This window comes from Pelobates fuscus, chromosome 1, assembly GCF_036172605.1.
Source record: "Pelobates fuscus isolate aPelFus1 chromosome 1, aPelFus1.pri, whole genome shotgun sequence".
In the NCBI taxonomy this organism is placed as follows: domain Eukaryota; kingdom Metazoa; phylum Chordata; class Amphibia; order Anura; family Pelobatidae; genus Pelobates; species Pelobates fuscus.
The window spans coordinates 36,383,261-36,408,762 of record NC_086317.1 but is presented as its reverse complement, the minus strand read 5'-3'; the positions used below and the strand labels follow the sequence as shown (position 1 = coordinate 36,408,762).

The 25,502-nt window shown below is 42.5% G+C and overlaps 1 protein-coding gene across 1 annotated transcript in view; it reads left to right on the top strand.

The window, feature by feature from the left end:
• The first annotated feature begins 13,840 nt into the window (after positions 1–13,840).
• Positions 13,841–25,502, top strand: part of LOC134612796 (uncharacterized) — a 40,014-nt gene continuing 28,352 nt past the window's right edge. The window contains exon 1 of the mRNA XM_063457414.1: positions 13,841–14,082. The gene's annotated coding sequence lies outside the window, so the exon portion shown is untranslated. The remainder of the gene's footprint in view (positions 14,083–25,502) is intronic.

The window sequence follows — 25,502 nt, the reverse complement described above, 5'->3', positions numbered from 1 at the left end:
AGAAATTAGTTGTTTACCTGTCAAATCCTTCTCTGAATGTTGCTCCGCCCTTTATATAGATTTTCAGGCCTCTCTTCTTTCTTTTACTATCAATTTTTATTGGAAGATAAAATATCCAGGTTTCCCTTGTTTTCTAAGGGTGCCCTGGGAACCCGACAAAATCCAAGCATACGTCAGCTTACACTCAAGATCATATATGAAATAGATGCAATCCATGTTTAAAGGGAAACTATAGTGCCAGGAAAACAAACTAGTTTTTCTGGCACTATAGCTTCCCCCTTTGTAAGGTCACCCCCTCCCCTCCTCCCCACCTATGGTGCAGAAGGGGTTAAAACATCCTCTGTCACTTACCTGGGTCCAGAGCCAATGTGCCTCAGCTCCGCCCACACTCCTCACGGATGCCGTGTCGAAGGAGACCTAATGCGCATGCGTGGCAATGGCCACGTTTGCATTAGGATCTCCCCATAGGAAATAATTATTTAATGCTTTCCTATGAGGATTCCGGCAACACTGGAAGTCCTCATGCAGAGCGTGCTGACGTCCAGCGACGTTAGACAACCAAAAGTCATTTAAGCACCCATAAGTCCCTCTAGTGGCTGTCTAGAGGAGGAGTTAACCCTAGCAGGTAATTATTGCAGTTTATAAAAAACTGCACTAATTACATGCGCAGGGTGTAATCACCCCTGATTGGTTACTTAATCCACCAATCAGAGTGTTATGAGTCAAATTACACAGCGTGGGAAAATTCCAAAGAACTTTCCCACGCTATGTAAAATAACACAGAGCACTCTGATTGGTGGATTTCAAACCAACCAATCAGAGTGCTGTGAAGGTAAATGTAGAGACTTACCTGTCAGAGCACTCTGATTGGATGGCTTAAACCCACCAATCAGAGTGCTCTGAGCCTAATTGCAGGGCTCAGTCTGCGCTCAGTTTTGCGCTCTTTTTTTATTTTTTTATTGTGTCGGTTATTATGTTTTTTTATTTGGCCTTTTTGGGGGCTGAAAAAATAAGATTTTAGAAGAAAGAAAACATCGAATGGTAAGTTATTATTATTTTTTTTAACAGGTTCTTAAAGTTAAAGTTCCCCCCCTCATTATTTTTAGGGTGAGGGGGGTGGGTAGGAGGATAATTTTTTTGGGGGGGACAGGGTGACTAGGGGTTTGGGGACCCCTAGTCACCTGGGGGGGACATTTTTTTTAGGGACCCCACCCGCCGCTCAGGGGTGGGGGCCAGGGGGGAGGACATTAGGCCCCCCCTTATTAGTATTTAGGGCCCCCACCCACCGCTCAGGGGTTGGGGCCTGGGGGGAGGACATTAGGTCCCCCCCTATTAGTATTTAGGGCCCCCACCCACCGCTCAGGGGTGGGGGCCAGGGGGGAGGACCTTAGGTCCCCCCTTTTTAGAATTTAGGGCCCCCACCCGCCGCTCAGGGGTGGGGGCCAGGGGGGAGGACATTAGGTCTCCCTCCCTATTAGTATTTAGGGCCCCCACCCACCGCTTAGGGGTGGGGGCCAGGGGGGAGGACATTAGGTCCCCCCCTTATTCAAATTTAGGGCCCCCACCCGCCGCTCAGTGGTGGGGGCCAGGGGGAGGACATTAGGTCCCCCCTTATTAGTATTTAGGGCCCCCACCCGTCGCTCAGGGGTGGGGGCCGGGGGGGAGGACATTAGGTCCCCCCCTTATACCAATTTAGGGCCCCCACCTGCCGCTCAGGGGTGGGGGCCAGGGGGGAGGACATTAGTTTCCCCCCTTATTAGTATTTAGGGCCCCCACCCACTGCTCAGGGGTGGGGGCCGGGGGGGGAGGACAATAGGTATTTTTTAATTTTTTTAAACAGTGAGCAGCCACAGGCTGCTCACTGTTTACTAGACATGCCCCTACTTGCGGTATAGCAAGTAGGGGCAAAATTTACTAATACTAAGTCATTTTTACTTAGTATTAGTAAATTTGTCTGCAAGACCTAAATTGGTCTTTCAGACAAATTTACTAATACTAAGTAAAGTACCGTGGGAATTAGGGAGTTATCTACTAAGCGGCTGCAATAGAAGTCCCGAAGTGTCGAAGTGCCGAAGTTGCCGAAGTTCCAAAGTGCCGATGTTCCGAAGTGCCGAAGTTCCAAAGTGCTGAAGTGCCGAAGTTCCGAAGTTGCCGAATTTCCGAAGTGTCGAACTGCCGAAGTTCCGAAGTGCTGAAGTGCCGAAGCTCCGAAGTTGCTGAAGTTCCGAAGTGTTGAAGTGCCGAATTGCCGAAGTCCCGAATTGCGAAAATTCCAAATTTCGGAATGCCGAGCCTACCTGAAAATTTTCCCCATGCACATGCCTAGTAAACCATGACATTATAATAATATATCATTAGCATTTATATAGTGCCAACAACGCTTTACATTTATACAACAAGTAATTGGCATAAAGAATATTAAGAGAGAAAAGAGGTTAGGAAAGTTTTTGCAGCTTTTTCTTAGAAATATGTCCTCCGGTGTTTGAAGGGTTTTGTGCTTCAGATACGAGTTTACGGGACTTTCCTTTTACAGTTATCTTACTTTCTCACAGTTTGTGTAATCTGTTTCCAGAAATAAAAATATATATTTTAGACAGTAAAGCAAGTTCCTGCAATTGTCTTTTGAAACAAAGGAAACACAAGTATTTAAACGCAGATTCCTGTTGACCAAGTTGAAACTAACACTGCCTACGTATCTGGATCTACCTTCCCACAACTCCTCTTCAACCTGCCCGGGACCTCTGTCTTTCTCTCTGTTTCTCTCGTTACCTCATTCAGTCAAACCCAACATTCCACAGCTAGAATGTTTTTGAAAGCTCACATATTCGGAGGAATCTACCCCCTTGCCAAAACAGTAACATAAATACATCACTATTTAGTATATATATATGAAAGCATGCATGCATCTTATTCTTGAAAACAAACAAAAACATCTAAAAGGATGATAACCTCAAAATAATTAAACAATGGGTTACCTGAGGCAGCAAACACTGAAAAGAGGGGGGACTCCCTTTATACCCCAAATTATAGGCACAAACAAACAAAAATTGCAGGTTGCGTCTGATAGCAATCAAATAGTGAGTATGGTAGAAAAATATGGAAAAAAAACCTTTATTTTTGCATCAAATATTCTTACTTTTCATACGACTTGGACCACTCACATGGTGCAGTTTATATAGCGTGCAGTAGCGTATTCCCTACTTTTGGCTGCAAGTGTCTAGTGGCTGTCGGGAAGCTAGTCATTAGAGGTGGATTTAATCCCTGCAGTGTAAACATTGCAGTTTCTAAAAAACTTGAATTCTTTACATTGCAGAATTAAAACTAAAGGACCACTGCATCCAGCCCACTTTGTTGAGATTAACTGGTCCAGAGGGATGTAGTGTTCCTTTAATGATCTGCTCAGCACCCATAGATGTCAGGGTTAAAGATGCTGCATTGGTACCAGATGTTGCCCATCTAAGGGGTTATCATACTCTTAGAGCAAGACGTTTTTGATGTATCGTTTCAGATTACTTGTTATTTTGTTTGTCGTAAACAATGGTTGAATGCATTTAATTGTCCCCAAAAATATGTGAAATGGTAAAACACCTTCTGTAATGTTTTGTAGGAAAACTGTGAGCGCGCTATGCATGAAGGTGGTCAGGAAGTGGCATATACATTCTCAGAATAGAAGATTGCTCAGAGAAGGTTATACTTACAGTTCCACTAACAGAGCAGAGGCTGTTATGTAAGGTGTGAATTTATTATGAGTAATTTATGTAGAAGAAGAGGGAAGATGCACTGTGTCTAAAATTGAATTTTAAATACCACAAACCAGAGAAAGTATTTTTAGGCAACTGCATGTACAGTTACTTATTATTGTTATTTGTTTGGTATTGTGTCAGAATGATTGTTGTAAATGATAGTATGTTATTGTATTTTAACCAACACATAAGTGAGTTTTGTTATGTTTTCTCCGATTCCAAATCCCTACCTCTCTTTTATTTTGTATCGGTGCACTGTTATCCCCTTCCATATGCATTCGCACTAAGTTGCTGCTCCACCCATCACTGTGGCCCATTCATTCTAACACATAGTTCTGTTCACACAGATTTGGGTGCATTGCAGGGTAGCAAAATGACAATGAGCTTCATCCCAAGGGTAAATTATGTGGCCCTAAATCCATTCCTAATTCCAGCCTTATCGAGTGCCCTAAATTCATCCCTTAAACCTTATGTGGCACTAAATCTTTGATTGAATGCTGTATAATTAACTCTAAAAATGGTGCATTAAAGGGGCACTGTCTCAAATGATACAATTTGGGATGTTATTTGAAACTGACATAATGCCAAAATTAGACATTAAGACTTTTTTGGACTTCACTAGGGACCCCAGCCCCTGTCCGCCCCCACCCCAGCAATGCTACTGCTCAGATTCCTTCTAAATCTCTCCTCTGCTATTGCTATGTCTCCCAAGCTCCGTCCTCTCGCCCTGTCATAATGTGTCACTTCAGAGCCCTGCATTCTCATTTGAATAACTTGAAAGACAGGTGTGGTAATAATCTGTAAGTGGGGTTACATCAAAAATTGAGGGTAGCACGAGACCCTGTAACAGGCCTGGACTGACCATCAGGCAAACTGGGCAAATGCAGGGGCCAACCACGGGACAAAGGCTGCAATCTGCACCTTTGCGGGGTGCAGTGTATTCCTCTGGCAACCATGGCAGCAACTCTCCGCCACAAAACCGTGCTGGAGCTCTCGAGAAGAGGGATCACGGCCTGAAACCTGACGGAGGTGCAGGTCTACAGTAACATCTTACCTCCGGATCCCCATGGTTGCCTCTTCCTGAATCCTCATTACTGTATAATGCTCAATCAAAATAAGAATTTGTTCCATGCACTTTTCTCATGTCCTCTCTCTCGTAACTATTATTTTGTAATATGACAATTGTTTACGTCCACACTGGGGACAATATTAATTGTTATTCATTATACAGGTAATGCATTAAAATGAAAAAAAAAAAAGCATGTTTCTGTAGTGAGCTGTATCCACGCTAGGACGTGCCTGATAAATATCAGCCCAACTTAGCAGTAACAATATTATCACTGGGATTAATCAGCATATTTCATAAAAACCTTCTCAGCAGGAATATATTGGGTATGCAGTTTTTATTTTTTATTATTATTTTTTTATCATAAGTGACATCTTAAATAATTTCTTCATACATAAAGTGATTTATACACATAGTCTATATGTACATGTATCTGTACATATTCAATAAACTAACACACAAACATGGATATTGGATATGCAGTTTGTCCAATCAAGAGAAGAGTTAAATGAAAATACTGTAATATAGCGGCTTACCAACATCTCCGTGCATTGTCTTCATGAATGGAATTATAGCTGCAGCCATGCATGGTCTAAGACTTGTAGATCATATTCCTACCCTGTAAGTACATGTGATGTATGAACCTGCATTCTTAGCATTTGCTGTTTATCTTATTAAAGGGATACTGCACACCCAAAACAACTAAATGTCGTTGTCCCCCTTCCCCCTGCCAAAGACAAGAAAAAAGGAGGGGGGGGGATAGAACATTCCCAATTTTATAATATATACATTTAAAAATTACATATTTATAATTGCCCCAATCTCAAATCCCCTCCCCCCAAAAACACACAATACAGGCCTAACACATTCACACACCCCTCACAAACACTGTATCCCTCATAGACACACACTACACCAACTATACACACGTTACCGTCACACACAGTGCATCCTATATACACACCATGTATCCCCTATGCACAGACTAGATTCCATACACACTTTCAATGCTTTCCTATGGAGATGCAATCTTTGAGTTTGGATTCCAATATTGTTGAATGGGTAAGGCAGTAGCTGAGTGACAGGCAACAGAGGGTTGTAGTCAATGGAGTATATTCGAAGCTTGGGCTTGTCACCAGTGGGGTACCTCAGGGATCTGTACTTGGACCCATTCTCTTTAATATTTTTATTAGTGATATTGCAGAAGGTCTTGATGGTAAGGTGTGTCTTTTTGTGGATGATACTAAGATATGTAACAGGGTTGATGTTCCAGGAGGGATAAGCCAAATGGCAAATGATTTAGGTAAACTAGAAAAATGGTCAGAGTTGTGGCAACTGATATTTAATGTGGATAAGTGCAAGATAATGCATCTTGGACGTAAAAACCCAAGGGCAGAGTACAGAATATTTGATAGAGTCCTAACCTCAACATCTGAGGAAAGGGATTTAGGGGTGATTATTTCTGAGGACTTAAAGGTAGGCAGACAATGTAATAGAGCAGCAGGAAATGCTAGCAGAATGCTTGGTTGTATAGGGAGAGGTATTAGCAGTAGAAAGAGGGAAGTGCACATGCCATTGTACAGAACACTGGTGAGACCTCACTTGGAGTACTGTACACAGTACTGGAGACCATATCTTCAGAAGGATATTGATACCTTAGAGAGAGTTCAAAGAAGGGCTACTAAACTGGTTCATGGATTGCAGGATAAAACTTACCAGGAAAGGATCTTAACATGTATAGCTTGGTGGAAAGACGAGACAGGGGGGATATGATAGAAACATTTAAATACATAAAGGGAATCAACACAGTAAAGGAGGAGACTATATTTAAAAGAAGAAAAACTACCACAAGAAGAGGACATAGTCTAAAATTAGAGGGACAAAGGTTTAAAAATAATATCAGGAAGTATTACTTTACTGAGAGGGTAGTGGATGCATGGAATAGCCTTCAAGCTGAAGTGAAAGAGGTTAACACAGTAAAGGAGTTTAAGCATGCGTGGGATAGGCATAAGGCTATCCTAACTATAAGATAATGCCAGGGACTAATGAAAGTATTTAGAAAACTGGGCAGACTAGATGGGACGAAGGGTTCTTATCTGCCGTCACATTCTATGTTTCTATGTTTCTATGTTTCCGGCAGGCGGGATCAGTCTCCCCCGCCGGCTGACGTAATGAAGGGGAAGAGCGGCGGCGGAGGAAGAAGCAGCGACGTGGGACATGTCGCTGCCTCTGGTAAGTGACTGAAGGGGTTTTCACCCCTTCAGCAACCAGGATGGGAGGTGGGAGGGAGAGGGGACCTGCAGTGCCAGGAAAACGGATTGTCCCTTTAAGCAGTAGGGGGATTAAAATTTTTTAGTAACCAGTTCCGACTATGCTTCCAACTCCACAGGGTCGGCCCAAGACTCTATCCCCCACAGTCATTCACGCACACACACACACAAGCACATTGAGTCACACATATATATCCTGGGGGGATAAAAATACCCTAGGGGATAAGGAAATGCTATTAATGCAGTAAATGCACACATCTTGTATATCCTGCCTATGAGCAGTAAATACAAAAAATAGGTATACCATACCAATGAGCAATAAATACATGTATCATGCCAATAAGCAGTAAATGCGTAAACTTGCTATATCATGTTCATTAACTTTAAATGCATAAACTTGGCATATCATGCCAATGAAGCTATAAATACATAAACTAGGTATATCATGCCAATGAGCAGCATAAATCCTGAATATCATGCCAATGAGCAGTAAATTCTTAAACTTTGTATATCATGCCAATGAGCCACATGTGCCCCCAAACAACCTGCCAGTGCCATCTCTCTACCACCAGCCTCCCTGTACCATCTCTCTGCCCTTAGCCTCACTCTGTCATCTCTCTGCCACCAACCTCTTTGTGCCATCTCTCTGCCCCCAGCCACTGTGCCATATCTCTGCCACAAGCCTCTCTGTGCCATGTCTCTGCCCTTAGCCTCTCTGTGCCATTTCTCTGCTTCCAGTGAGGGAGACATTGTGTGTGTGTGTGGGAGGGTGACTGTGTGTGTGGGATGGTGACGGTGTGTTGTGATGGTGACTATGTGGGGATGGTGATGGTGAGTGTGGGAGGGTGACAGTGTGGGCATAGTGACAGTCTAGGAGGTGGTGACAGTGTGGGAGGTGGTGAGAGTGTCGGGTAAGGTGACAGTGTGGGGGAAATGTGACTGTGTGGGAGGTGGTGACAGTTTGGGGGTATAGCAACAGTGTTTTGGATGGTGAAAATGTTTTGGATAGTAACAGTATGGGAGGTGTTAACAGTATGGTAAGTGGTGACAGTGTGGGAGGTGGTGACAGTTTTTTGTATGGTGACATTGTGGGAAGTGACGACAGTGTGGGGATGGTGACCATGTGGCAGGTGGTGACCGTGTGGAAGGTGGTAATAGTATGGGGGTGGTGACAGTGGGGGGGAGGTTGTGACAAGTGCCCCCCTTGCCTGGACGTTCACCACAGGCTCCTGGAGGAGTGTGGTGGATGACCTCCTGCTCACTGACTATGGGCCATAGAAAAGGCTGGTAAAAAGACTTGGTTTGTGGGATTTATTTGTACTGTTCGGGAACCAAAACAAACTCACAAACTGCACACCACCTCTGGGCTTGGTAACCCCTGGTAACCTCTCCTGCCACTCCAATTAATGTGTGTTCTAACTGTGCGACTGGGTGGCCGAACGTGGGAACTGTGTTGGTGGCCATCTTGTTCGCGGGAATGCAGGCAACGGTGTTTGGACGTTGATCGCATGGAACTAAAATCGGACACAGAAACTCCTGAACACCTGTGAAGTTTGACAAACGCCTGCTTCCTTCCCACACATGTCAGGAGAGTGCCGTTCGGTAGGTTTGTTTGTATAAACCAAACTAACAAACACTACTAAATAGTCAGAGTGTGCCTTCGGTATTTCTTTCACATGGAACTCCCGAAGTTGACTGGCAAAAGCACAAAATGCCCTGAAACTGTTTTGGGCATAGGACTATGTGTGCGGCCGGTCAGTACTTTAGCCCGGTGGCGTTTTGGCTGTGTTCGTGGAATCTGAGCGCTTTTCGATATGTTGGGCGCTCAGATCCAGGCTATCCGGGGATGTTTAAACTATGTGGGTTTCTAGGTGGGAAATATGTGATTTTGTGTGTTTTTCATATTTTGTCATTTATTGCTGAGTCACGGTTACATTGCATTTTGGGACATTTTGTAGTTGTGTTTATGGGAGTGTCATGGACGTGTTTGCTGTGTCTCTGTATTGTATATAAATATCCATTGAGCCTGGATTAAACAGATTCGTTTTACCCTTCATCAAGTCTAGGCTGATGTTTGGGAAACTTGGGATATAATCACTAATGCACTTGGGACTTGGGAGATTCATAATGGATATACTCAGCCGGAGTAGAGGGGGTCCGTTAAAGAGGTAATGTGTGGGGATGATGACAGTGGGGGGGGGAGGGGGTAGAGTGTGGGGAAGGTGACAGTGGGGGAGGTAGAGTGTGGGGAAGGTGACAGTGGGGGGGAGGTAGAGTGTGGGGAAGGTGATAGTGGGGGGGAGGTAGAGTGTGGGGAAGGTGAAATGGGGGGGAGGTAGTGTGTGGGAAAGGTGACAGTGGCAGGGGAGGTAGTATGTGGGGAGGCTGTTGTTGTTTCCTTACTAACCACCAGTCCCTGGTGGTCCAGTGGTCTCCTCTTGCTCCCTGGTGGTCCAGTGATCTGCTCCTGCTCCTTGGTGGTCCAGTGGACTGGGTATGTAGTCTCCCAGAGCCTCCCTGTCTGTGGGAAAGGTGACAGTGGCAGGGTAGGTAGTATGTGGGGAGGCTTTTGTTGTTTCCTTACCAACCCTGGTGGTCCCTGGAAGAGCAGCAAACTTCCCTTTGGGGCTTTATCATTGGTGATGACACAACACACACCCTCTCTGGCTCCACCCCCTACCACTTGGTCTCTCTGATTAGAAAATGCCAGGACCCCAAAAAAATTTCACAGTTCGGCCCTGCCCTGTGACATTATGCTGTCCAATCAGGGACCAGACCACATTACAGATCGGTAATGAGGCAGGCTCCTTTGTCATCTGTACTAACTGCCCTATTCCTCTTCTGTGCAGCAAATAGTAGGCAAAGAGGCAGATGGCTAAAACAACTTGAATTTCAATGTGTGTGTTAATGTGAGCATTCCTGGCAGTGTGTTGTGAGTTTGTGTGTGCCTGGCAGTGTGTTTGTGAGTGTGCCTGGCAGTGTGTTTGTGAGTGTGCCTGGCAGTGTGTGAGTCTAGCAATGAGTATTTATTTTTGGGAGTTGGTATCAATATCTGTAAAGGGGTTTGTGTGTCCCCCGGGGAAGGGGTTCCTAAATAACTAGGGACACTAAAGCGTTAGGAATATAGGTTTGTATTCTTAACACTTTTAGTGTTCCTTTAATAATAACAAAACTATATATTTAAGAATAATACGTTTGCAGAATATTTACACCAATGATTCCTTTTGAGCCTGATTTAGTAATTTTAAGCCTGATTTAGGTATTTTACAGTTGATAACAATATGCATTTGGTGATTCATATCATTCAAAATATTTCCAATTTTACTTACATCTCACAAATCATGGCACATGGAAAAAAATATATAGATTTTTAATATGGGAGTTTTGCCACATTTGCCTCAAATGGAAGCTCTCTAAAATATAAGATACATTTTCATTCTTCATTTTCTATATTGCCCAAACTTTCCGACCCCTCCTCTACTATATATCACACATGTGGTTATATCAAATTAGTGCAATACTTGGTGTTATCTCAAAAGGATTCTACATGTCAGCGATCTATTATCACCAAAAGCTGTTACCACTCAGTGATACATGCGGAAAAATATTATATATATTTATATATTTTTTGTTTGTTTGTTTGTCTGTTTTCCACCCCATGCTTTTGCGTCTTTTGAAATCATTGTTTTAAGTTTTGGCAACTTGCATAATCTGTTGTTTTGAGTAGATGGACAGATACCGTTGAAATTATATATAATACTTGTTAAAGAAAACATGTCTATATATATATATAGGATCCAAGGCAGTCAGGGGCCTGGCTGAGGAAATCAGAGATCTCACCAGCCAGTAAAAAACCCACAATTAATCACATATAAAAGTGATAGGTTGCTGGGCTGCCTCCTCCAGCCCCCCTCTCAGAGAGCCCTGCAGTGTCAGTGAGACCTGGCAGCATACAATCTCTTCTACCTGGTCTCCTCTCACTCTGTGGTGCGCTCTGTGAAGAGGAAGAGGCAGTGTCCATGAAAAGACATCACTTCTTGCCCACTCCTGCAGAGCACTGTGACTATAAAGAACTCTATAAGGAACAGCAGCCTGTCAACCAGGTAAGCTCCTTTTAGATGTTATCTTCATCCCCTATGCCCTCCCTACACCCACCACAGGCCTCCTGCTCCCACTATAGCCCTATTGTTCCCACATAACCCATCACAGCCCCCACTACACCCACTATGCCTTCTTGTATCCACTACAGCCCCTATTCCTCCCTGCACCCACCTCAGTCCCTCTGTCCCTTTGCACTTACCTCAGGCCCTGTGTCCCCCTGCACGGCTGCACCCACCTCAGTCCCTGTGTCCCCCTGCACCAATCTCAGACACTTTGACCCCCCCCCCTTCACCAACCACAGCCCCATCCCTCACTGCACCTACCTCACCCTCTACAACCACTGTGCTTTCCCGGCATCCACCACAGCCCCTATCCCTCCCTGCACCCACCTAATCCACTATGCCCCAGGCATTCACCATAGCTTCCATCCCTCCCTGCACACATCTAAGTCCCACTTCAACCACAACAGCCCCTATGCCACCTACACTCACCACAGCCTATGCCCCTGCTGCACCCATTACAGCTCCTACGTCCTCTCTGCATGCACCATAGCCCCTATGCCTTCCTGCACCCACAATAGCCCCCATCCCTTCCTCCCTGCACCCATCTCAGCTCTCTTCAGTCACCACAACCCCTATGCCTTCCTGCACCCACCACTGCATAATTTACAAGTAAAAAGATCTGAGTGACTTTAACAAGGGACAAATCTTGATAGCTAGATGACATCAAAACATCTCCAAAACAGCAAGTCTTGTGGGGTGGTCCCAGTGTGACAGAAGCACCCGTGCCACTGATTTATGGAGAGGCTTAAGGGCCAGCCTCCTGCACACAGATTATGGGCCTGATCCCAAGAGCTGTTGAAAGGGCTTATTGTAGAGGTATGGGGGGCCCTGGATACTTGTTGTGCTCCCAAGACAGATGAGCACTGTACCGTGGTGCAGTAAATCTTTAAGTGAATATCTCTCTGTCCCTCATCCATCAAATAGGGCAAGGTTTGTATGTTTTATTTATTTTTGTATTCATTTTTTTTTTTTTTACTGCAGGTAGTCTTGAAAAACCACCTGCATTGGCATGGTCATTATAAGACCACTAAATGATGTTATAAGCATAACCACTTTTATCGGGTAACTGTAGCTATCGAAATTCTTCTGCTTAGGCTGATAATTGATAATATGGGCTTGTGATCAGTTATTAGTGTGAAATTCCATCCATACAGATAAATATTACAAATTGTAACTTTCCAAGGCACCATAAAATCTGAACATAAGGGGTACTGTTATACTCAGTAAACTTTGCTGAACACAAATATTAATGTTTCAAAACAGTAAAACGTATATGTGGCTAACAGAACCTCATCACAGGCTTTTGGAGGGGCCTGTTTGCCAGCCTCCTGCCAAAAGACTATGGGCCAGGTCAGCGACTGTAAAGACCCATATTTTATGCTCCCTGGTTCGGCACTTTCCATAGAACCAAACACTAGCTCACTGGCGACCGTTCGCATGGACCAAAACCGCGAATAGACATCAGGGGGACTTAGTCGCGAATGCCCTAGAACTATTTTCGGCATGAAAACTTTGCGGTTCCCGGTCAGTCCCCAGCGGCACTTAGCCGCGATTCTATGGAACTGTTTTGGGCATGGGACCATGCGTGTGGTCAGCCAAAACTATGACTTCCAGGAAATTCCTGAACCCCTGAACTGATCTGGGTGATTTTTGGATATGTTGTTCACCCAGATCGGGGCTATTAGATAACCATTGTGGGGGTTTTGTATGTTTTAAAGGTATTTTTGTAACTTTCCAAGGCACCATAAAATCTGTACATAGGGGGTACTGTTATACTCAGTAAACTTTGCTGAACACAAATATTAATGTTTCTATTGAACTGTTTTGGGCATGGGACCATGCGTGTGGTCGGCAAAAACTATGACTTCCAGGAAATTCCTGAACCCCGAACTGATCTGGGTGATTTTTTGGATATGTTGTTCACCCAGATCGGGGCTATCAGATAACCTTTGTTTTTTTTTATTTTTATGTTTTAAAGGTATTTTGGGGTTTTTATAAAAATGTGTGTTTTTGTGTCTGGAGATAATTGAGTTAATACAGTACTTGACTCAATTATCTCCCAGGTACAGAGGAGGGATTGATCTAGTTTGAATGGAAATGTCCTGGATCTGAGAGCCAATGTGATTGTGTATTTGTTTCTTCAGTGGTTTACTCTCAGGTCCAGGAGGAGTGCCCCTTGCATGGGGACTGTCATAAAAGGCCAAGTGTGGTCCCATTGATATCAGTTCACTTCGCCCTCAACACGCAGCCTTGTCTCGTGATTGTAGGGAACAGCTATACCAGCTGTTTCCTCCTGCCAAATTTGCAACTTCAGTATCGGTAACCGGTATCTCTCAATTTCAATGTGCTAGTTTAATGTTCTAAAATCACTACAGATCCATATATCACTATATTTGGGCAGATTATATAGGTTAGGCCCAGTCAATATTAACCACTTAGATATTATACCTGTGTAACTCCTCCGATTTCACAGTAATTTATGCTGTGCCAATTACTACCCTGCAGTTTTGGTGTAGTGACCAGCAGATGGCGAGCTTTGGGACATGGCTGTATGTATTGAGGATTCTTTGAGTTTTCACTGGAAATTCACAGCTGAGATGGAAGTTGTGAAAGACCCTGCTAAGCAGAGAGAGACAGGCCTGAGATTGAGACCTGTTTATTAAATGCTCAGAAGATTGCTGAAGGATCCTGAAAGAGCATTCCAGCAGACAGCTGTAGCCAGCCCAAGATACCGAGCTGTTTGTAGCAGAGATTGTGGTGAACAGGGAGGAATTCTTAGCTGTAGTTAAAGGTCCAGGTGTTCCCCTTTCTGAATTGATCTGATTGCAGACTGTGCGGTGGTAAGCTTCAAACCTCTACCCCTGTTTTACAACATGGCACCAGGGCCGTCTTTAACGCGGGGCAAACGGGGCAGCTGCCCCGGGCCCAGTTGCTCCTGAGGGGCTCCAATGCAGCTGCACAGAGCCGCACCGGCCCGCACCATAAGGAGGCTACCCGAGTGGCCCATGCACTAAGAGCCACCCGGTGGGCATGTGTCAGCAGGGGCCCGGTCGGTTGCTGTGGCGCTTAAACAGCGCGACCGGGCCCCTTCCTGTTCGGCAGCTGGCTGGGAGGAGGAAGGCAGGTAGTTCCAGAAGATAACTCCCAACTGCCTCAGCCTGCCACTGGACCCCAGGGAAACCCTCCTCCAGAAAAATGTAAGAACCTGGAGGGTGGCTAAATGTAGCATGTGTGTCAGTATGTCTGTGAGTGTGTATGTCTGCGTGTGTGTGTGTGTGTGTGTATGTATGTCAGTATGTCTATGTGTGTGTGTGTATGTCAGTATGTCTGTGTGTGTGTATATCAGTATGCCTGTGTGTGTCTGTATGTTTGTGTGTGTGTGTGTGTCTGTGTGTATGCCAGTATGCCTGTGTGTGTGTCAGTATGTCTCTCTGTATGTCAGTATGCGTGTGTGTCAGAAAGTCTGTCAGTATGTCTGTCTGTGTGTCAGTATGTCTGTCTGTGTGTATGTCAGTATGCCTGTGTGTGTGTGTCACTATGCCTGTGTTTGTTTCAGTATGTCTGTGTGTATGTCAGTATGTCTGTGTGTGTGTGTGTCAATACGTCTGTCAGTGCATGCGTCTGTGTGTGTTTCAGTATTTCTGTTAGTATATGTCTGTGTGTGTGTCAGTATATCTGTCCATGTATGTGTCTGTGTGTGTCAGTATGTCTGTGTGTGTGTGTGTGTGTCAGTATGTCTGAATGTGTGTCAATATGTCTGCCGGTATATTTTTGTGTGTCAGTGTATGCCTGTGTGTGTGTCAGTATGTCTCTCTGTATGTCAGTATGCGTGTGTGTGTGTCAGAAAGTCTGTCAGTATGTCTGTCTGTGTGTCAGTATGTCTGTCTGTGTGTGTCAGTATATATGTTAGTGTGTGTGTCAGTATGTCTGTATGTGTCAGTATGTATCTGCAAATGTGTCAGTATGTCTGTCAGTGTATATGGCTGTGTAGTATGTTTTGAATCTCTCTACTTTAGTTCCCCCACTGCATTGGGGTGAAAAGTGTGATTGGGGGTTGGGTTTAATTGGTGGGTGGGAGGGGCAGGGCCCAGGGGGCCCAAGAAAATGCTTTTCCCAGGGTCCTATTCATATTATAGACGGCCCTGCATGGAACCTTGAAACTGTTAACACAATTTAATGACCTCGATATCCAATTTTACTGACATTGGGAAGATTTCTCTATAACCCAAGCCACATTGTGGTTTACTATAGTTATGGGCCCCAACTATGTGCACCAACCACGGAGTTACATAGTTACATAGCTGAAAAGAGACTTGCGTCCATCAAGTTCAGCCTCCCTCACATATGTTTTTGCTGTTCATCCAAAATAAGGCAAAAAACCTAGTCTGAAGCGCTTCCAATTTTGCCACAAACAAGGAAAAAATTCCTTCTTGACCCCAAAATAGCAGTCAGATGTCTACTTGGATCAAGCAGCTACTACCCCACTAATTCGAAATTCTATCCCTGTATGTTATGTTTTTGGAAGTATTTATCCAATTGCAGTTTAAACATCTGTAATGACTCTGAGAAAACCACCTCTTCAGGCAGAGAATTCCACATCCTTATTGCTCTTACTGTAAAAAAAAACTTTTCTTTGCCTTAGATGAAATCTCCTTTCTTCCAGCCTAAATGTGTGGCCTCGTGTCCTATGTATAGCCCTGTTTATGAATAGGTTTCCAGATAAAGGTTTGTACTGACCCCGAATATATTTGTATAATGTTATCATATCCCCACTCAGGCGCCGTTTTTCCAAACTAAACAGATGTAATTTTTTTTTACCTTTCTTCATAACTAAAATGCTCCATTCCTTTTATCAATTTTGTAGCTCGTCTCTGGACTTTTTCCAGTGCCATAATATCTTTCTTTAGAACAGGCGCCCAAAATTGCACAGCATATTCAAGGTGTGGTCTTACCAGCGATTTATAAAGGGGCAAAATTACATTTTCATCCCGAGAATTTATGCCTCTATTTATACATGACAAAACATTACTGGCCTTAGCAACTGCAGATTGACATTGCATATTGCTGCCTAATTTGTTGTCTATAACAATTCCCAAATCCTTCTCGTGTGTGGTTATCCCTAGTTCACTACCATTTAGGGTGTAAATTGCTTGTGCATTCTTAACCCCGAAGTGTATAACTTTGCATTTCTCTATGTTCAATTTCATCTGCCATTTTAGTGCCCAGTCCCCCAATCTATCCAAATCCCTCTGCAGCAAAGCAATATCCTGCTCACATTTTATTACTTTACAAAGTTTTGTGTCATCTGCAAACACCGATACATGGCTTTCAATGCCTATTTCAAGTTTATTCATATATATGTTAAATAGAAGTGGTCCCAAAACAGAACCCTGAGCGACACCACTTACCACTTTTGTCCAGCCTGAAAATTTACCATTAATGACAACTCGTTGTACTCTATCCTTAAGCAAATGTTCTACCTAAGAACAAGAATATTCATCTAGACCAATTTCTTTTAGTTTGAAGACTAACCTATTGTGAGGAACCGTATCAAATGCCTTGGCAAAATCCAAGTAGATCACATTCACTGCAAAACCCTGATCTATACATCTACTTACTTCTTCGTAAAATGCAATTAGGTTAGTTTGACATGACCTATGTTTCATAAAACCATGCTGATTATTGCTAATAACAAAGTTCTTCCCAATGAATTCCTGAATATTATCCCTTAATAGCCCTTCAAATATTTTCCCAGTTACAGAAGTTAAGCTCACAGGTCTATAATTTCCAGGCAAGGATTTTGAACCCTTTTTAAATATAGGAACAACATCTGCCTTCTTCCAATTCTCCGGTACAATACCTGAAACAAAAGAATCTTGAAAAATTAAATACAGAGGTTCACCTTTTTCCCCACTTAGCTCCATAAGTACTCGTGGGTGAATACCGTCAGGCCCCGGAGCTTTATTTACATAAATTTTCTTTAATAGCTATAGCACCATGTCTCGAGTTATCCAATCACAAGTTATTTGCAAGTTTTTAGTTTTTTTTTAATTCTTTATTTTTGTTGTGCACAATATTAACAAATAAACTTGGTGCGCCACAACAGCGACATCAGGGTGAATTGGTGAACATTTGCAAAACAAGTTGTGACATTCGCTAAACAGGCACATTTTTATGTTAGAGACATCAGTATTTCAATAGTTTAGGTTCTCGTTTAAGTGGGTTAGCGAGGTGCACATGTCAGGAAAGGGTAAACAGAGGAGTGACATAGAGATGAAGTATGACGTGTGCAATCATTGAATGAACACGGCTTTACAATGTAGTATATGTTAGGTTGATTCTATCCTATCTCTTGTCTGGCTAGGCTGGGAATAAGTGGTTGCATATTGCGCTAGACTTAAACCAGAAATAAGCCTACAGGAAGCATATAACAAGCATGTGTGAAAATACTACTGAAGGTTATAGATTTGAGGTGTTCTAAACAAAGGAAATAAAAATAAAAGTGAATGCAATCTAAGTTATAACATGTAAGCAAGGTAAAGCTGGCTGATACCCTGGCTACACTTGGTTTGGTATGATTCCACACAGGAATTTAGCCAATGCCACTTAGAGTCCAAGTCTGATGAGGTAGCTTGGTACCGGGCTCTGCCCCACCTTCTTGCTCTTTCTGTTGCGGCGTCGAACTTGGAAAGATGGTGACCTCCATGGGCCGACGTTCTTGTGTGCCAGGCAGCTTAAGGGGACTACCTCTGGGTCATGCTGCTCCTGCCGAGGGAGTCCGGATCTCCATGGTCGAGGTGGGTAGTAGCGTCCATGCTGCTGGGTTTGTCGGAGGAGCGTTGCCTGCCGCTGTGGCTTCTTGCGCTTTCTTGCTTTGTTAGCCGTGCGGGGGGGGGGGGGTGGTTGTGCATATGCTTGCCGCTTCGTGTAGTAGGATGACCCCCGGGACCCGCTTGGCTTTTAGCAGGCGTATAGAGTGACTCTCTGGGTTGCTCTCCTTCACGAGATTTATTTGGTGTCGCTTCAATAAGAGCCTCCAATTTGACCCAGAAATCAGCAAAGGTCGCATCCAGTCGCTCCAGCACATACTCAGCCGCACCTCCTCGTGTCTCCATGGGCTGATTCAGACCTGGCTGGTGGAGCAGAGGCCTGCCCGCCATCTTAGGTGAGTCAGCCGTGATCAGGCGTCGTGGTATGATGTGTAGGGTCGACAGAGGTGCCAGCCAGTGGATAACGGTGTAACCCCCGCCGGTCCAGAGGGGGGGGGAAGAGAAGTTAGCTTTGTTCACCGGGACCACATAGCAAATGAAGGAGCTCGGAGAGCGGCCGTCTCTCCAGAGCTCAGGCTTGTGTAGGCCGCTGGCCACTATCAGGACGTACCGGGCCCAGAAAGGCTCACAACGAGTATCCTCCGGTGCACCGAAGACCCCTTGGCAATATGAGTGCGTATTACGGTCTGATTGATGGGTGGCCCGGGTGTAAATCTTGATTTATTGGGGCCAGATGCAGGAGCTCTTGCAGAGCACTTCTGGCTTCCTTGGCAGTCAAGCTCCGCCCCCCCCCCCCCCCCCCCTATTTGCAAGTTTTTTGCAGCAATCATTTGCATCTCTCTTGCCATAGGATCCTCATTAATATATACTGAAGAAAAATAGTTATTTAAAATTTCTGCTTTTTCCTGGTCTTCATTAGCTAATAAACTTAACTCTGTTTCCAGTGTATCTACCCTTTCATTTTTTGTTTTTTTAGAATTAATGTACTTGAAAAAAGTGTTGGGGTTGGTTCTGCATTCTTTGGCTATCAATTTCTCATTTTCTAGGTTAGCCACTTTAATTGCTTTTTTGCAAGCGTTATTGGCTTCCTTATATCTTAAATAGGATGCCTCTGATTTGTCTGATTTAAATGCCATTTTCTTATTTGTAATCTCTTGTTTTACTTCTCTACTAAGCCACATTGGTTTTAATTTGTTTCTTTTACATTTATTACCCAATGGTACATACTGAGAAATGTACCTTTCTAATATTTGTTGTAATAGTTTCCACTGAAATGGGCCGCACTGTGAGTTGTGAGTGAATTCATTTTTGTTGCATTCTTAACTATTTTACTGCATGTATCTGTTATATCCTTGTATGGTGTTTTACTGTGCAATACAAGTTAGAATGTAAGTTAGCTCTTGGTTGGGTTTTATTGCTCATTTAACTGTGGTTTCAGTGGGGCCCCACATCTATACCCTGGATGCTCCACTGGGTGGAGGCACTGCCGCAGTCATTTATCCCAACTTCCAGGTAGCGAAGACTCAGGATTGCTCTGCAGAGCGCAAGGAGGTAACTGGGGTAAAGGGCCACAGGGCTCTAGGTTTGGCTCCCCCCTCCCTCCATTTTAAGAGCTTGATTATTCTTTAGTTTTTCCAGACTTGAGTCAAAAACTGATGGATATTTTATTTTTAGTAATTCAATCCATGTATCATTTTCACTATCATTGTTTAGTATTTATAAAATTGGGCAGACTAGATGGGCCGAATGGTTCTTATCTGCCGTCACATTCTATGTTTCTATGCTTATCTCCAAAGTATTGCATGAATGTATTAAGACACGCTTAGGTTGTTTTGGAGACTATAGTGTCCCTTTAAATCCATAGTGTATAACTGAATGTTTTTATCTTGTTGCTGTTCTTCTAAATCTGGATGAAATGCCCGTAAAGCTCCAATCTGAGCCATATTTCTCTCTCTCTATACTGCATATTAAAGGATCACTATAGTGTCAGGAAAACTAAGCAGTTTTCCTGACACTATAGTGCCCTGAGGGTGCCCCTATCCTCAAGGTCCCCCTCCCGTGGCGCTTCAGTGCCAGGCTCCCTCGGCGCTGGTGACCTTTCCTCCCCCGCCGACGTCAGCTCCCTCTGCCGACGTCAGCGGAGCCGAATGCGTATGCGCGGCAAGTGCGGCGCGCGCATTCAAAGTGTCCATAGGAAAGCATTTTTCAATGCTTTCCTATGGACACTCTGCGTGATGGAGGCATTTAATGCCTCCAGTGTCGCAGATGTGCCTCTAGTGGCTGTCCAGAAGACAGACACTAGAGGTTGGATTAACCCCAAATGTAAACATAGCAGTTTCTCTGAAACTGCTATGTTTGCATCTGCAGGGTTAAAACCTGAGGGACCTGTCACCCAGACCACTTCATTGAGCTGAAGTGGTCTGAGTGACTATAGTGTCCCTTTAATGATCCCATGGGTAATGAGGAAATGCTCGTCACCAGTTATGATTTGACTTAGTTTGTATATTTCTTTTATTAACAAAAATGCCTGTTCCTGACAAGATTTATAGCAAACTCACTTCAATCGGAGTATTTGTTACACAATATTAGTATTTATTGTTACAATTTTTTTTTTATCATATAACAATGAGTTATGGTCTTCAGAACTGGAAGTCTCTGTTACAAAATATTTTGTCATTCACTTAGCTAAGAAGAGATATTTGTCACTGACAGTTTTTTTGTTTAAGACAAGACAGTTACCTCACTCACACTCACTATGAGGGTGGGCTTTCACAACCAATAGCATCATGTAATCTCCCTCACATAGGAGTTCCACTACAACCCAATTATTGTGGCCCGAAAATATAGATATACTCAATGTCATCTACATAGAGTTGTGATAAGAATGGTAATAATGGTTTGTTTGTTTAATGTGGTCTTTTCAACGTGCTGCGTCACGTGAAATGCGTTGGTCACTGTGTTTTTGCACAGTTATAAGCTGATTTCACTGCAAGTCAACGCTATGATTTTAAGTTTATATGGACAGTAAAATATTTTTTTAAATGTAAAAAGCGGGTCTGCAGCCTTTTTTTCAGATACCCCAAAAGAAAACATGCACAATTTATCTGAGGGTAAATCTACTAAATAATTAAATAAAAAGGGTTGCTTTAACCCCTTAAGGACACATGACATGTCATGATTCCCTTTTATTCCAGAAGTTTGGTCCTTAAGGGGTTAAATAAACCCCTTCTTGACAGTATTTTGTAAGTTATAAGTCATAAGTAAAAAATGTGGTTTCAAGAAAACCATAGAAGTTTAACCAAGAGTACACCAACAAAAATCAGTTTGCTTAAGTACAAAACTAAGTTTCAGAAAGCAAAAAAAAAAGTTATACTTTTCTTTTAATTATTTCTCAAAATAGTATTTTTGTGAAAACCCTACATATTATCCTGCCTGTTGGCTGTATGTTAAAAAAAAAAAAAACCTAACACCACTCCAAACCCAAGTAGGATCACACTTATTACATAAAAAAAATCCCCTTCTTTTAGATGTATGTGAAACGCACTGGAGGAATCAGTAGACTTGTCATCCAGCACTGGACAGCTGATAGTGTGAAACCTCTCTCAATTAGGTGCTTGTACATCCATATCTGTGTAACACATGAATAACAAGCTCAAACTGTAAATAAATAAATTGCATTTTGAATTAATTTCACATCTAATTTTCTTTTTATTGCCCCATATCCAACCAAAATCTAGACAGTGGAAATAATTGAGCTACTATAACAAATACAGGATTACTCGCTAAAGTGCTAATTGTTAAGAATTTAAAGCGAATTTCACATCTCTGGCATATATTGCAAAGCTGACTTGGAGAATTTTTTAAGTTTGGCTTTTTTGTCCTTAATCGTGAAATTCACTTTGAACTGTGTGCGGATAAAAAAGGTCCACTGCAAATATCACTTGCAATTTTAACCTACTGTTATTGGTGCTAAATGCAAAAAATATATATATTATTTGTCAACACTGAGATTTTCCTGCACTGTCTTACTGCATACCTCCCCTATAAATGGATCTCACACTTGGCTTAAAGCCTGCGGCATACCTCACATGTGTCCCTACGTTGGAGGGATAGTCCCTATTTTAGCAACAATTCCGTCTGTCCCTCTTTTCTACATTAATTAACCCAATTTTCCATGAGTTCTTTTTTGTTTCTCTGTCTGAGTGTATAACAGAGCTCCACTGTAAAGTGTAGTTCAACTACAATAAATGTGCTTAGAAATCATTCTGTGTAAATAGGATACATTGTTCTTGTTCTGAATTACATTTTTTGTTGCATATATCCTTATGATTAATTCACCAAAACCAGCCCGCCCCGGCCACACCTCCACTCATACCCCTAAATTTAAAATGTCCATGTTTTTCCGTTTAAAATACTGTGAGGTATGCAGCAGGCACAGTTGGTATACCCAACTCTTCTCAAAATATGTAAATACTTCATTTCTGATTCCTATTTACAGCAGAGGTATGTCTATCACAAGCTCCATCTTTGCTGGAACACTATTCCATGTATTTAGAAATCTCTCTGTAAAACAAATGCACTGATGATAACTTTAAGTTTTACATGTAAAGGTACATTGACAAATCAAATTATGAATATTTGGCAGAGAATTCAGTCTGTGGTAACAGAGCAGAAACAATTCCCATACTAGTTGTTTGATTTATCCTTCTGTGCAATGTAATAAATACCCATTCAAAAAGAGAGGGTTTAATAGTGAGGAGTCATGTCCACACACCTTTGCAATTCCTCCCCCTTGTGCCCAAAAAGCATTACATTTGCAAAGTTAATGTTTATGATGTTCTCTGCTAATTTAAACTCCTACTAAACACAATGTATAGATGAGAACCATGATCAGAATAGGATCATGTGGTATCATGTTACATGTTTATATATGCCTGGTGCCTTAACTGTGCTACAGATCCTCTGGTATATTATTAGTTTATAATACAGTACCCATGCTTTTAACACCCCCATACTTTGTCATACCAGGGTTAATATTGTATACCAAAATTATTGATTTAAAAAAAAGTAGCAAACATAAAAAAATATTTGTGCATAGCAAAAATAAAACGAAACAAAGCTAAAAATTGTAGGGTAAAAATTTGTATTAAATAAATAAAATAATCAGAAAAATAAAAAATAATGATAATACTTACCTGTAGATGGCGATATAGCAATACAATGCTGTTGTGTACTTCCTTGATGCCATAGAACGTTCATATTGATTCACAATTCCTTAGAGTTAGACTAATGTAAAGAAGCCATCTTTAAAAGGAAACCACTATGTTTAAGTTCCTTTTTCGAACATAGCAAGCACATATTTGTTAAATTAAGGCGGCAGTAAATAAACATAACATTAACATTTCCTTTTTAATTTTAAACAGATTTAATGTTAGATTGCCAAATCATTCAGGTGACATAATTTGCAACGTGCATAGACACATATCTGTACGCTCTGAGTTCGGGATATTGTTTATGTAAGAAAGATATAATGTAAATCTTAATGTGCATGGCAAGCTTCATAGCACACCCCAAGAAAAGTTGGCTTTCACTTGTTCCTGATGGCCTATTAGCTAAAAAAATATTAACCCTTTAAGGACGGAGGCAATTGCACAAGTTTTGAACAAAACAAAATGTAAACAAAACCTGGAATGTGACTATATGTCTGTACAACCATAATTCACCTCTTACATATTAAGTGCACCCACACTTATTATATATCATTTTGTTCAGGAGAAACAGGGCTTTCATTTCACATCGAATATTAAGTTATAAAGCACAATTTAATATGAATAAATGTAAATAAATTAGAGAAATTAAGACATTTTGTTATTTTATTTTACTTCTGCATGACATTTTAACTGTGAATGTCATGAGACTGTTAGCTTTAAAGGAACACTATAGTGCAAGGAAAACAACCCCATTTTCCGGGCCCATAGAGTCATTAGGTCCCCCCCTCCCTCAGGGCCCCCCTCCCGCTGGGCTGAAGGGGTTAAAACCCCTTCAGCCACTTACCTTAATCCAGCGCCGGGCTCCCTCGGCGCTGGTGACCTCTCCTCCCCTTGCCGACGTCAGCTCCGAATGCGCAGCCGCGCGCGCATTCAAACTGCCCATAGGAAAGCATTACTCAATGCTTTCCTATGGATGCCCAGCGTGTCCTCAATGTGATTTTTGTATTGAGGATTGCAGACAGTCACTAGAGGCTGGATTAATCCTCAATGTAAACATAGCAGTTTCTCTGAAACTGCTATGTTTACATCTACAGGGTTAAAACTAGGGGGACCTGGCACCCAGACCACTTCATTGAGCTGAAGTGGTCTGGGTGCCTATAGTGCTCCTTTAACTGCAATAAAATACACCTATTTGTATTCAGCAATGTCTAACGAGTACAACAGTACCCCCATGTACAGGTTTTATTGTGTTTTGTGTTACAGGCTCAAATATAGCACGTTACATGTTTAAGTTTATACAAATTGAAATTTGCCAGACTGTTATGTTGACTTTGAGACCGTATGATAGCCCAGGAATGAGAATTACCCCCATGATGGCAAACCATTTGCAAAAGTAGACAACCCAAGGTATTACAAATGGGGTATGTCCAGGCTTTTTTAGTAGCCACTTAGCGTTCATATTTGTTTGTGTGTGAAAAATGCAAAAAATAAAAAATAATTGCATGCTAATTTTGGCCAGTGTTTGTGACTAAGTGGCTACTAAAAAAGACTTGACATACCCCATTTGCAATACTTTAGGTTGTCTACTTTTGCAAATGTTCACACAGGTTCAACAATTTCTACGGCATTACTGATATAAAAAAAACATCAGTCCATGAAAGAAAGTTATTATAAAAAAATATCCAACATGCTAAGAACATGTGAAAAGGGGGCTTAACTAATATTTAATCATTTGATGATACAAAGATTTGTAATAGGATTGATTTTCCTAGAGGGAAAAGCCAAATGGCAAATGATTTATGTAAACTAAAAAAATGGTCAGAGCTGGGGTAGCTGACATTTAATGTGGATAAGTGCAAGGGACCCCTGATAGGCGACTGAGACAAATGGGTGGACAAACCAGTGTCTTGGATCGGTAGGGTCCATTCAAAAAATGAACGTAATGCCCAGACTGCAGTTCTACATCCAGGCCTTACCAATACCAATCACCAAAACAGACTTAGCTCCCATGCAAAAGGCAATAGGAGACTTCATTTGGAAAAACAAAAGACACAGAGTATCCAGAAACGTATTATACAGACCTAAAGCAGAAGACGAATTAGGCTTACCAAACCTTTACTACTACTACCTAGCGGCACAATCAGCACAGATCCCTATGTGGCACTCAACGCCTGACAACAAAAGGTGGGTAGATCTTGAATCCAATATGATGGGTGCTGATCTCCCTCAATTTTACATCTGGCTACCAAGAGAGCACAGACCGATCCTCCGCACACAGTG